Source organism: Bufo gargarizans, chromosome 3 (genome assembly GCF_014858855.1).
Source record: "Bufo gargarizans isolate SCDJY-AF-19 chromosome 3, ASM1485885v1, whole genome shotgun sequence".
NCBI lineage: Eukaryota > Metazoa > Chordata > Amphibia > Anura > Bufonidae > Bufo > Bufo gargarizans.
The window spans coordinates 197,052,591-197,061,513 of record NC_058082.1 but is presented as its reverse complement, the minus strand read 5'-3'; positions in this window follow the sequence as shown (position 1 = coordinate 197,061,513).

Here is an 8,923-nt window from a genome sequence, read left to right as displayed (position 1 = left end):
GAATGACCCAATGTGCACCTTGAATATTATATACCCTTTTTGGGATAGATTTCAAATAGCTCTGATATAGCAGGAACCACTAAATTATGAAATTGCTAAATTGGGAATTGTACTTCAACCCAGAACAAAAAATGTGCTTTGACGGACACTAAATATCTTGCCCAGCAACAACAGTACAGTGGTGGGTAACGAGAGATTTAGAGGGATTTAAATTTGAGGCCTAGTATTTAGGCGCTGGGTCACCGGTATGGATTTAGTGACAGAATTAGACTTGGAAATGCACAGAAGCGTGTGTGTGAAGTTATTCTGAATGACCCTATGTGCACCTTCAATATTATATACCCTTTTAGGGATAGATTTCAAATAGCTCTGATATAGCAGAAACCACTAAATTATGAAATTGCTAAATTGGGAATTGTACTTCAACCCAGAACAAAAAATGTGCTTTGACGGACACTAAATATCTTGCCCAGCAACAACAGTACAGCGGTGGGTAACGAGAGATTTAGAGGGATTTAAATTTGAGGCCTAGTATTTAGGCGCTGGGTGACAGGTATGGGTTTAGTGACAGAATTAGACTTGGAAATACACAGTAGCGGGTGTGTGTGAAGTTATTCTGAATGACCCAATGTGCACCTTCAATATTATATACCCTTTTTGGGATAGATTTCAAATAGCTCTGATATAGCAGGAACCACTAAATTATGAAATTGCTAAATTGGGAATTGTACTTCAACCCAGAACAAAAAATGTGCTTTGACGGACACTAAATATCTTGCCCAGCAACAACAGTACAGCGGTGGGTAACGAGAGATTTAGAGGGATTTAAATTTGAGGCCTAGTATTTAGGCGCTGGGTCACCGGTATGGATTTAGTGACAGAATTAGACTTGGAAATGCACAGAAGCGTGTGTGTGAAGTTATTCTGAATGACCCTATGTGCACCTTCAATATTATATACCCTTTTAGGGATAGATTTCAAATAGCTCTGATATAGCAGAAACCACTAAATTATGAAATTGCTAAATTGGGAATTGTACTTCAACCCAGAACAAAAAATGTGCTTTGACGGACACTAAATATCTTGCCCAGCAACAACAGTACAGCGGTGGGTAACGAGAGATTTAGAGGGATTTAAATTTGAGGCCTAGTATTTAGGCGCTGGGTCACCGGTATGGATTTAGTGACAGAATTAGACTTGGAAATGCACAGAAGCGTGTGTGTGAAGTTATTCTGAATGACCCTATGTGCACCTTCAATATTATATACCCTTTTAGGGATAGATTTCAAATAGCTCTGATATAGCAGAAACCACTAAATTATGAAATTGCTAAATTGGGAATTGTACTTCAACCCAGAACAAAAAATGTGCTTTGACGGACACTAAATATCTTGCCCAGCAACAACAGTACAGTGGTGGGTAACGAGAGATTTAGAGGGATTTAAATTTGAGGCCTAGTATTTAGGCGCTGGGTCACCGGTATGGATTTAGTGACAGAATTAGACTTGGAAATGCACAGAAGCGTGTGTGTGAAGTTATTCTGAATGACCCTATGTGCACCTTCAATATTATATACCCTTTTAGGGATAGATTTCAAATAGCTCTGATATAGCAGAAACCACTAAATTATGAAATTGCTAAATTGGGAATTGTACTTCAACCCAGAACAAAAAATGTGCTTTGACGGACACTAAATATCTTGCCCAGCAACAACAGTACAGCGGTGGGTAACGAGAGATTTAGAGGGATTTAAATTTGAGGCCTAGTATTTAGGCGCTGGGTGACAGGTATGGGTTTAGTGACAGAATTAGACTTGGAAATACACAGTAGCGGGTGTGTGTGAAGTTATTCTGAATGACCCAATGTGCACCTTCAATATTATATACCCTTTTTGGGATAGATTTCAAATAGCTCTGATATAGCAGGAACCACTAAATTATGAAATTGCTAAATTGGGAATTGTATTTCAACCCAGAACAAGAAATGTGCTTGAACGGACACTAAATAACTCGCCCAGCTACAGCACTAGGGACAGATTTAGCTGGATATAAATTTGAGGCCTAGTATTTAGGCGCTGGGTGACCGGTATGGATTTAGTGACAGAATTAGACTGGGATATGGCCAAAAAATGAACAGACTATTGCTGGTTAAATGCACTTGGTGTGACAGCTTCACCCTGATGTAGGCTTTAGCCAAAAAACAACCACACCATTGAGGGTTAAATGCACTTGGTGACAGGCGCAGCTTGCCCCTGATTTTGTATATGGCCAAAAAATGAACAGACTATTGCTGGTTAAATGCACTTGGTGTGACAGCTTCACCCTGATGTAGGCTTTAGCCAAAAAACAACCACACCATTGAGGGTTAAATGCACTTGGTGACAGGCGCAGCTTGCCCCTGATTTTGTATATGGCCAAAAAATGAACAGACTATTGCTGGTTAAATGCACTTGGTGTGACAGCTTCACCCTGATGTAGGCTTTAGCCAAAAAACAACCACACCATTGAGGGTTAAATGCACTTGGTGACAGGCGCAGCTTGCCCCTGATTTTGTATATGGCCAAAAAATGAACAGACTATTGCTGGTTAAATGCACTTGGTGTGACAGCTTCACCCTGATGTAGGCTTTAGCCAAAAAACAACCACACCATTGAGGGTTAAATGCACTTGGTCGCAGCTTGTGCTGGCGCACCACAAGACACAAAATGGCCGCCGATCACCCCAGAAAAATGAGACTGACAAACGGTCTGTGCAGCCTAAAAACAGTGAGCAATTGAGGATCAGCAGCTCAATGATCCACAGCTGCAGATCGATCAGTTAATCAAGTCCTTTGGAGGAGTTAATCTGCCTAATCTCGCCCTACTGTCGCAGCCGCAACCTCTCCCTACGCTAATCAGAGCAGAGTGACGGGCGGCGCTATGTGACTCCAGCTTAAATAGAGGCTGGGTCACATGGTGCTCTGGCCAATCACAGCCATGCCAATAGTAGGCATGGCTGTGATGGCCTCTTGGGGCAAGTAGTATGACGCTTGTTGATTGGCTGCTTTGCAGCCTTTCAAAAAGCGCCAAGAAAGCGTCACAAAAGCGCCAAGAAAGCGACGAACACCGAACCCGAACCCGGACTTTTACGAAAATGTCCGGGTTCGGGTCCGTGTCACGGACACCCCAAAATTCGGTACGAACCCGAACTATACAGTTCGAGTTCGCTCATCCCTAGTGCTGACCCACTACATGTATATCATGTAACACCTTAACAGGACTCTGCAAACACGATAAAGTACAATAATACCATAATTATAGAAAATATTCTGGTGCTAACGCTATGCTCATTTTATACATTTGATATTTTTGGCAAATACATTGTGTACAAATTTTTGGGGATGTGCTGACTGACCCCTTATGTCTTTGCAGTTTGCATTGGAGGTGTGGTTGACTCCATTGGTCTTGCACTCTTGACTAGCCTGTCTGCCCCTAGGCTGATTTTAATTAGTGCAAGTAAAAAAGCTTTAGCTTGCTCTCCCTGCATTCATTGGAAGCCGTCTGGCACCAAGAGAGGTATAGCGTGGGCTCAGCATGCATGTTGGACCTGCATTTCCAGGATCTAATGGAGGCTATTATGGCACCAAAAGCGGCAAAAGGCAGAGTGGACCCAGAAAGCATGTGGAACTTGCATTCTTGGCATTTTATTGTGGCCAGAATGGTACCATAACAGGTAGCATTTAGTGTTAGGTTCCTGTTCTATAGAGATCACCTTAATGCCCGTGGACAGGCGCAAATAATTTGGTACAAAATGTATTTGCCAAGAATCTCAAATTTATAAAATGAGCATAGCATTAGCACCAGAATATTTTCTATAATTATGGCATTATTGTACTTTATTTGTGTTTGCAGACCAGGTATCAGTGGTCAGATGGACCCTTGCCCCAACAATGTTTGCCAGACATGCCATGACTTCCTTTTCCACAATAGAGTGCAGGTTGGGGATTGCCTTTTGTGAAAAAAAAAATCGTCCGGGTACCTTCCACTGCTATTTCCCAATAGCTACACATTTTTTAAAAGCATTAGACTCCACCAGCTTGTATGGTAAAAGCTGGCTGGCTAAGAGTTCCGACAAGCCAGCTGTCAGACGCCGGGCAAGGGGGTGACTCTGTGACATTGGCTTCTTACGCTCAAACATTTCCTTGACAGACACCTGACTGCACGCAGATGAGCAGGAACTGCTGAAGGTGAGAGGCGGAGTGGGGGGTGTTAAGAGGGGGCAAGGAGGACAGCAGTGGTTGACGTGGCTGAAGATGCTGGACCAGGAGGAGGATGGTGGCTTTGAGTTTGTGTGCTGCTTGTACTCATGTGTTGATCCCATAGGCGTTTGTGATGTGAGATCATGTGCCTTCGCAAAGCAGTTGTACCTAGGTGGGTGTTGGACTTCCGAGGTTGCAAATGGCATCACTGTTATCAGAGGCAGACACACAAAAAAATGCAACACTGCTGAGCTTTGCAATGACAACATTCTGGCGGTGGCAACAGCATGCATTGATTGGCGTGCTGTCTGGCTGACCCCGAGTGCCGATACATGCTGTCTGACTGCTTGTCCACCGTGACAATCAGACACACAGAAAAACCAACAACCAGTCTCTGAGCGAGAAGCAGGGGAAGGGTCACCTCCTAGCTAATCCCTGACCTCTCTCCTGCACTGCTCAGCCCACAGGCAGACCTTGGTGGTAGGAATGCTGTGTCCTCGTGCCTAGGCTAATACACCCTAACTTCCCTGAGATGGTGAAAAGGGGAAATAGGAGCAGCCTGCTCGCACAGAACCTGGATGGGAGAGAAGATATCAACACAACTAAAACAGCAAACAACAAGAACAGAAACCACACTTATCTTAACAGAGCTGGGACAGAAAACCTTCCTTGCTTGCTTGCTTCCTAGGCCAGACTGATTTCTATAACCCGCTCAGAGCACTGGAAATGAGAGCCATTTAAACTAATGACCCCACCCAGTGCACCTGATGGGAGGCGGATCAGCAAGACTCCAAAACAAACACTAAAGACCATGCTGCTATTCTGGCCGACCTCCGCACATAGTCAGAGACGGGCATGACAGTACCCCCCGTTCTACGGGTGACTTCCGGACACCCCAGACCAACCTTATCCGGATGGGATCTATGAAAAGCCCTAACCAGTCGGCTGGCACTGACATCCCGTGCAGGAACCCACATCCTCTCCTCAGGGCCGTATCCCCTCCAGTGTACCAGATACTGAAGGGAACCCCGAAGAACTCTAGAGTCGAGAACCCTGGAGATCTCGAACTCCAAATTTCCATCGACCAGAACAGGAGGAGGAGGCAATGGCGATGGTTCCACTGGTTTCACGTATTTTTTCAGTAAAGACCTGTGGAACACGTCATAAATCCTCCAAGTTTGCGGAAGATCCAGCCGAAACGCTACTGGGTTGATCACTGCAGATATTTTGTATGGACCGATAAATCTTGGACCCAGTTTCCAAGATGGCACTCTCAACTTAATATTTTTAGTGGACAACAATACCAGATCACCCACACACAGGTCCGGACCAGTCACACGTCTCTTGTCAGCCATTCGCTTATACCTCTCGCCCATCTTCTCCAAATTCCCTTGGATCTTCCGCCAGATGGAAGACAAGGCAGAAGAAAATCTCTCCTCCTCTGGCATCCCAGAGGAACCAGTCCCAGAAAAGGTACCGAACTGAGGATGAAAGCCGTATGCGCCGGAAAATGGGGACTTACCTGTGGACTCCTGCCTACGGTTATTCAAAGCAAATTCTGCTAGAGACAAGAATGTCTATATATGTATTGTCCTCCTGATTCTCAGCCACAAAGCACCTCAAGTAGGTCTCCAGGTTTTGATTAGTACGCTCTGTCTGTCCATTCGACTGTGGATGAAAAGCCGAAGAGAATGAAAGTTGAATGCCAAGCCAAGAGCAGAACGCCCTCCAAAACCTGGAGACAAACCGCGTGCCCCTATCGGAGACTACATCCGAAGGAATACCATGCAATTTCACAATATTATCCACAAAAATTTGCGCAAGGGTCTTGGCGTTAGGCAGACTAGATAAAGATATAAAGTGAGCCATTTTACTGAAACGGTCGACTACCACCAAAATTACTGAACTCGGTAGATCCGTAATAAAGTCCATAGACAAGTGTGTCCAGGGACGAGACGGAATAGACAATGGAAGAAGTGAACCAGCCGGTCGAGTATGAGCAACCTTTGACCGAGCACAGGTTTCACAAGCTGCCACGTAATCCTCAATGCTGTTACGTAACCCGGGCCACCAGAACCTCCGGGACACAAGATCAAAGGTCGACTTACCACCAGGATGCCCAGCAAGGACAGTATCGTGATGTTCCTTAAATACCTTGTATCGCAGGCCCTCAGGAACAAACAACCTCCCTGGGGGACAAGAACTAGGAGCCCCCTCCTGGGCCCCCAACACCTCCATCTCCAATTCGGGGTACAGAGTGGAGACAACCACCCCATCCGCCAAAATCGGAGCAGGATCCTCTGACTCACCTCCCCCAGGAAAGCTGCGAGACAAGGCATCTGCCTTGACGTTCTTAACCCATGGGCGAAAGGTAACCACAAAATTGAACCTGGTAAAAAAAGGGTGACCATCTGGCCTGTTTAGGGTTCAGACGCTTGGCAGACTGCAAGTAAGCCAATTTCTTATGCTCTGTATATATACCGTAACGGGGTGAGACGCCATTCCGCAAAGGCCAACTTGAGAGCCAGCAACTCTCTATCTCCAACATCATAATTCCTCTCGGCGGCCGAGAGCTTCTTGGAGAAAAAAGCACACGGGACCCATTTGCCAGGAGATAAGCCCTGTGACAGTACCGCTCCAACCCCCACTTCAGATGCATCAACCTCCACGATGAATGGCTGAGACACATCGAGCTGCACCAGAATGGGAGCAGACGCAAAACGTTCCTTAATAGCTGAAAAGGCCTGCAATGCCTCATCCGACCAGACAGAGACGTCAGCGCCCTTCCTAGTCATATCCGTGAGAGGTTTTACAATGGGGGAATAGTTTGAAATACATTTCCTATAATAATTAGTAAACCCCAAGAACCGCATCAAAGCATTCTGATTCTCTGGTCGGTCCCATTCCAGAACCGCCCGGACCTTTTCGGGGTCCATACGAAAACCAAAGTCAGAAAGCAGATATTTCAAGAACAGAAGCTCCTGCACCGAAAATAAACATTTCTCCAATTTAGCATATAATTTATTCTCCCAAAGGATTGTCAAAACCTGTCTCACATGATCCTCATGGGTCTTCAGATCAGGAGAATAAATTAAAATGTAATCCAAATAAACCACCATGAACCTCCCCACCAGGTGATGAAAAATGTCATTGACGAATCGCTGAAATACTGCTGGCGCATTCGTCAACCCAAAAGGCATAACCAGATTCTCAAAATGACCCTTGTGTGTATTGAAGGCCGTTTACCACTCATCCCCCTCCTTGATCCTGAACAGGTTGTAGACCCCCCTCAAATCCAACTTGGAGAACACCTTGGCTCCCACAATCTGATCAAAAAGGTCAGAAATCAAATTTGGCCCTAGGGATGAGATTAACTGAACAATCATAGTCTCGATGAGGGGGAAATTCCTGAGCCCCACCCTCCGAAAATACATCTGCAAAATCTGAGAGATACTGAGATCAAATCGTAGTGGACACCCCAGAGATAGATGTGCCAAGACAATTATCCGAACAAAACTCACTCCAACCAATGATTTGTCTCGCTTGCCAATCTATAATTGGGTTATGTTTTATCAACCATGGCAACCCCAAAACTATAGGAGCTGGCAAATCCTTTATGACAAAACAAGAAATAATTTCAACATGTGCATCACCCAGCCTTAAGTGAATACCATGAACAATGTGAGTAAGACTCCTTTGAGAAAGAGGGGAAGAATCAATTGCAAAAACTCGAATCTCATTCTCTAAAGTGCAAGTACTTAGTCCTAGATTTTAAAGAAAAAGAGAGTCAATTAGGTTTACCCCAGCACCACAATCAAGGAATACTTCAACAAAAAATGTTCTTGACTCTAGCGCCACCACAGCTGGAAGAAGAAAACGGGAACTGCAGGGAGCTTGCATACCTGCCTGCTCCACCACACCATTCAGGCTACCAAGTAACATAGTAACATAGTAACATAGTACATAAGGCCGAAAAAAGACATTTGTCCATCCAGTTCAGCCTGTTATCCCGCAAGTTGATCCAGAGGAAGACCGCTCTCTAGTAGCTATAGCCTGTAATATTATTAAGCTCCAGAAATACGTCCATGGCCCTCTTGAATTCCTTTATTGTACTCACCATCACCACCTCCTCAGGCAGAGAGTTCCATATTCTCACTGCTCTTACCGTAAAGAATCCTTTTCTATGTTTGTGTACAAACCTTCTTTCCTCCAGACGCAGAGGATGTCCCCTCGTCACAGTCACAGTCCTGGGGATAAATAGCTGATGGGATAGATCTCTGTACTGACCCTTGATATATTTATACATATTAATTAGATCTCCCCTCAGTCGTCTTTTTTCTAAAGTGAATAACCCTAATTTTGATAATCTTTCAGGGTACTGTAGTTGCCCCATTCCAGTTATTACTTTAGTTGCCCTCCTCTGGACCTTCTCCAGCTCTGCTATGTCTGCCTTGTTTACAGGAGCCCAGAACTGTACACAGTACTCCATGTGTGGTCTGACTAGCGATTTGTAAAGTGGTAGGACTATGTTCTTATCACGGGAATCTATGCCCCTTCTGATGCAACCCATTATCTTGTTGGCCTTGGCAGCAGCTGCCTGACACTGGTTTTTGAAGCTTAGTTTGCTGTTTATTAAAATTCCTAGATCCTTTTCCATGTCAGTGTTACCGAGTGTTTTACCATTTAG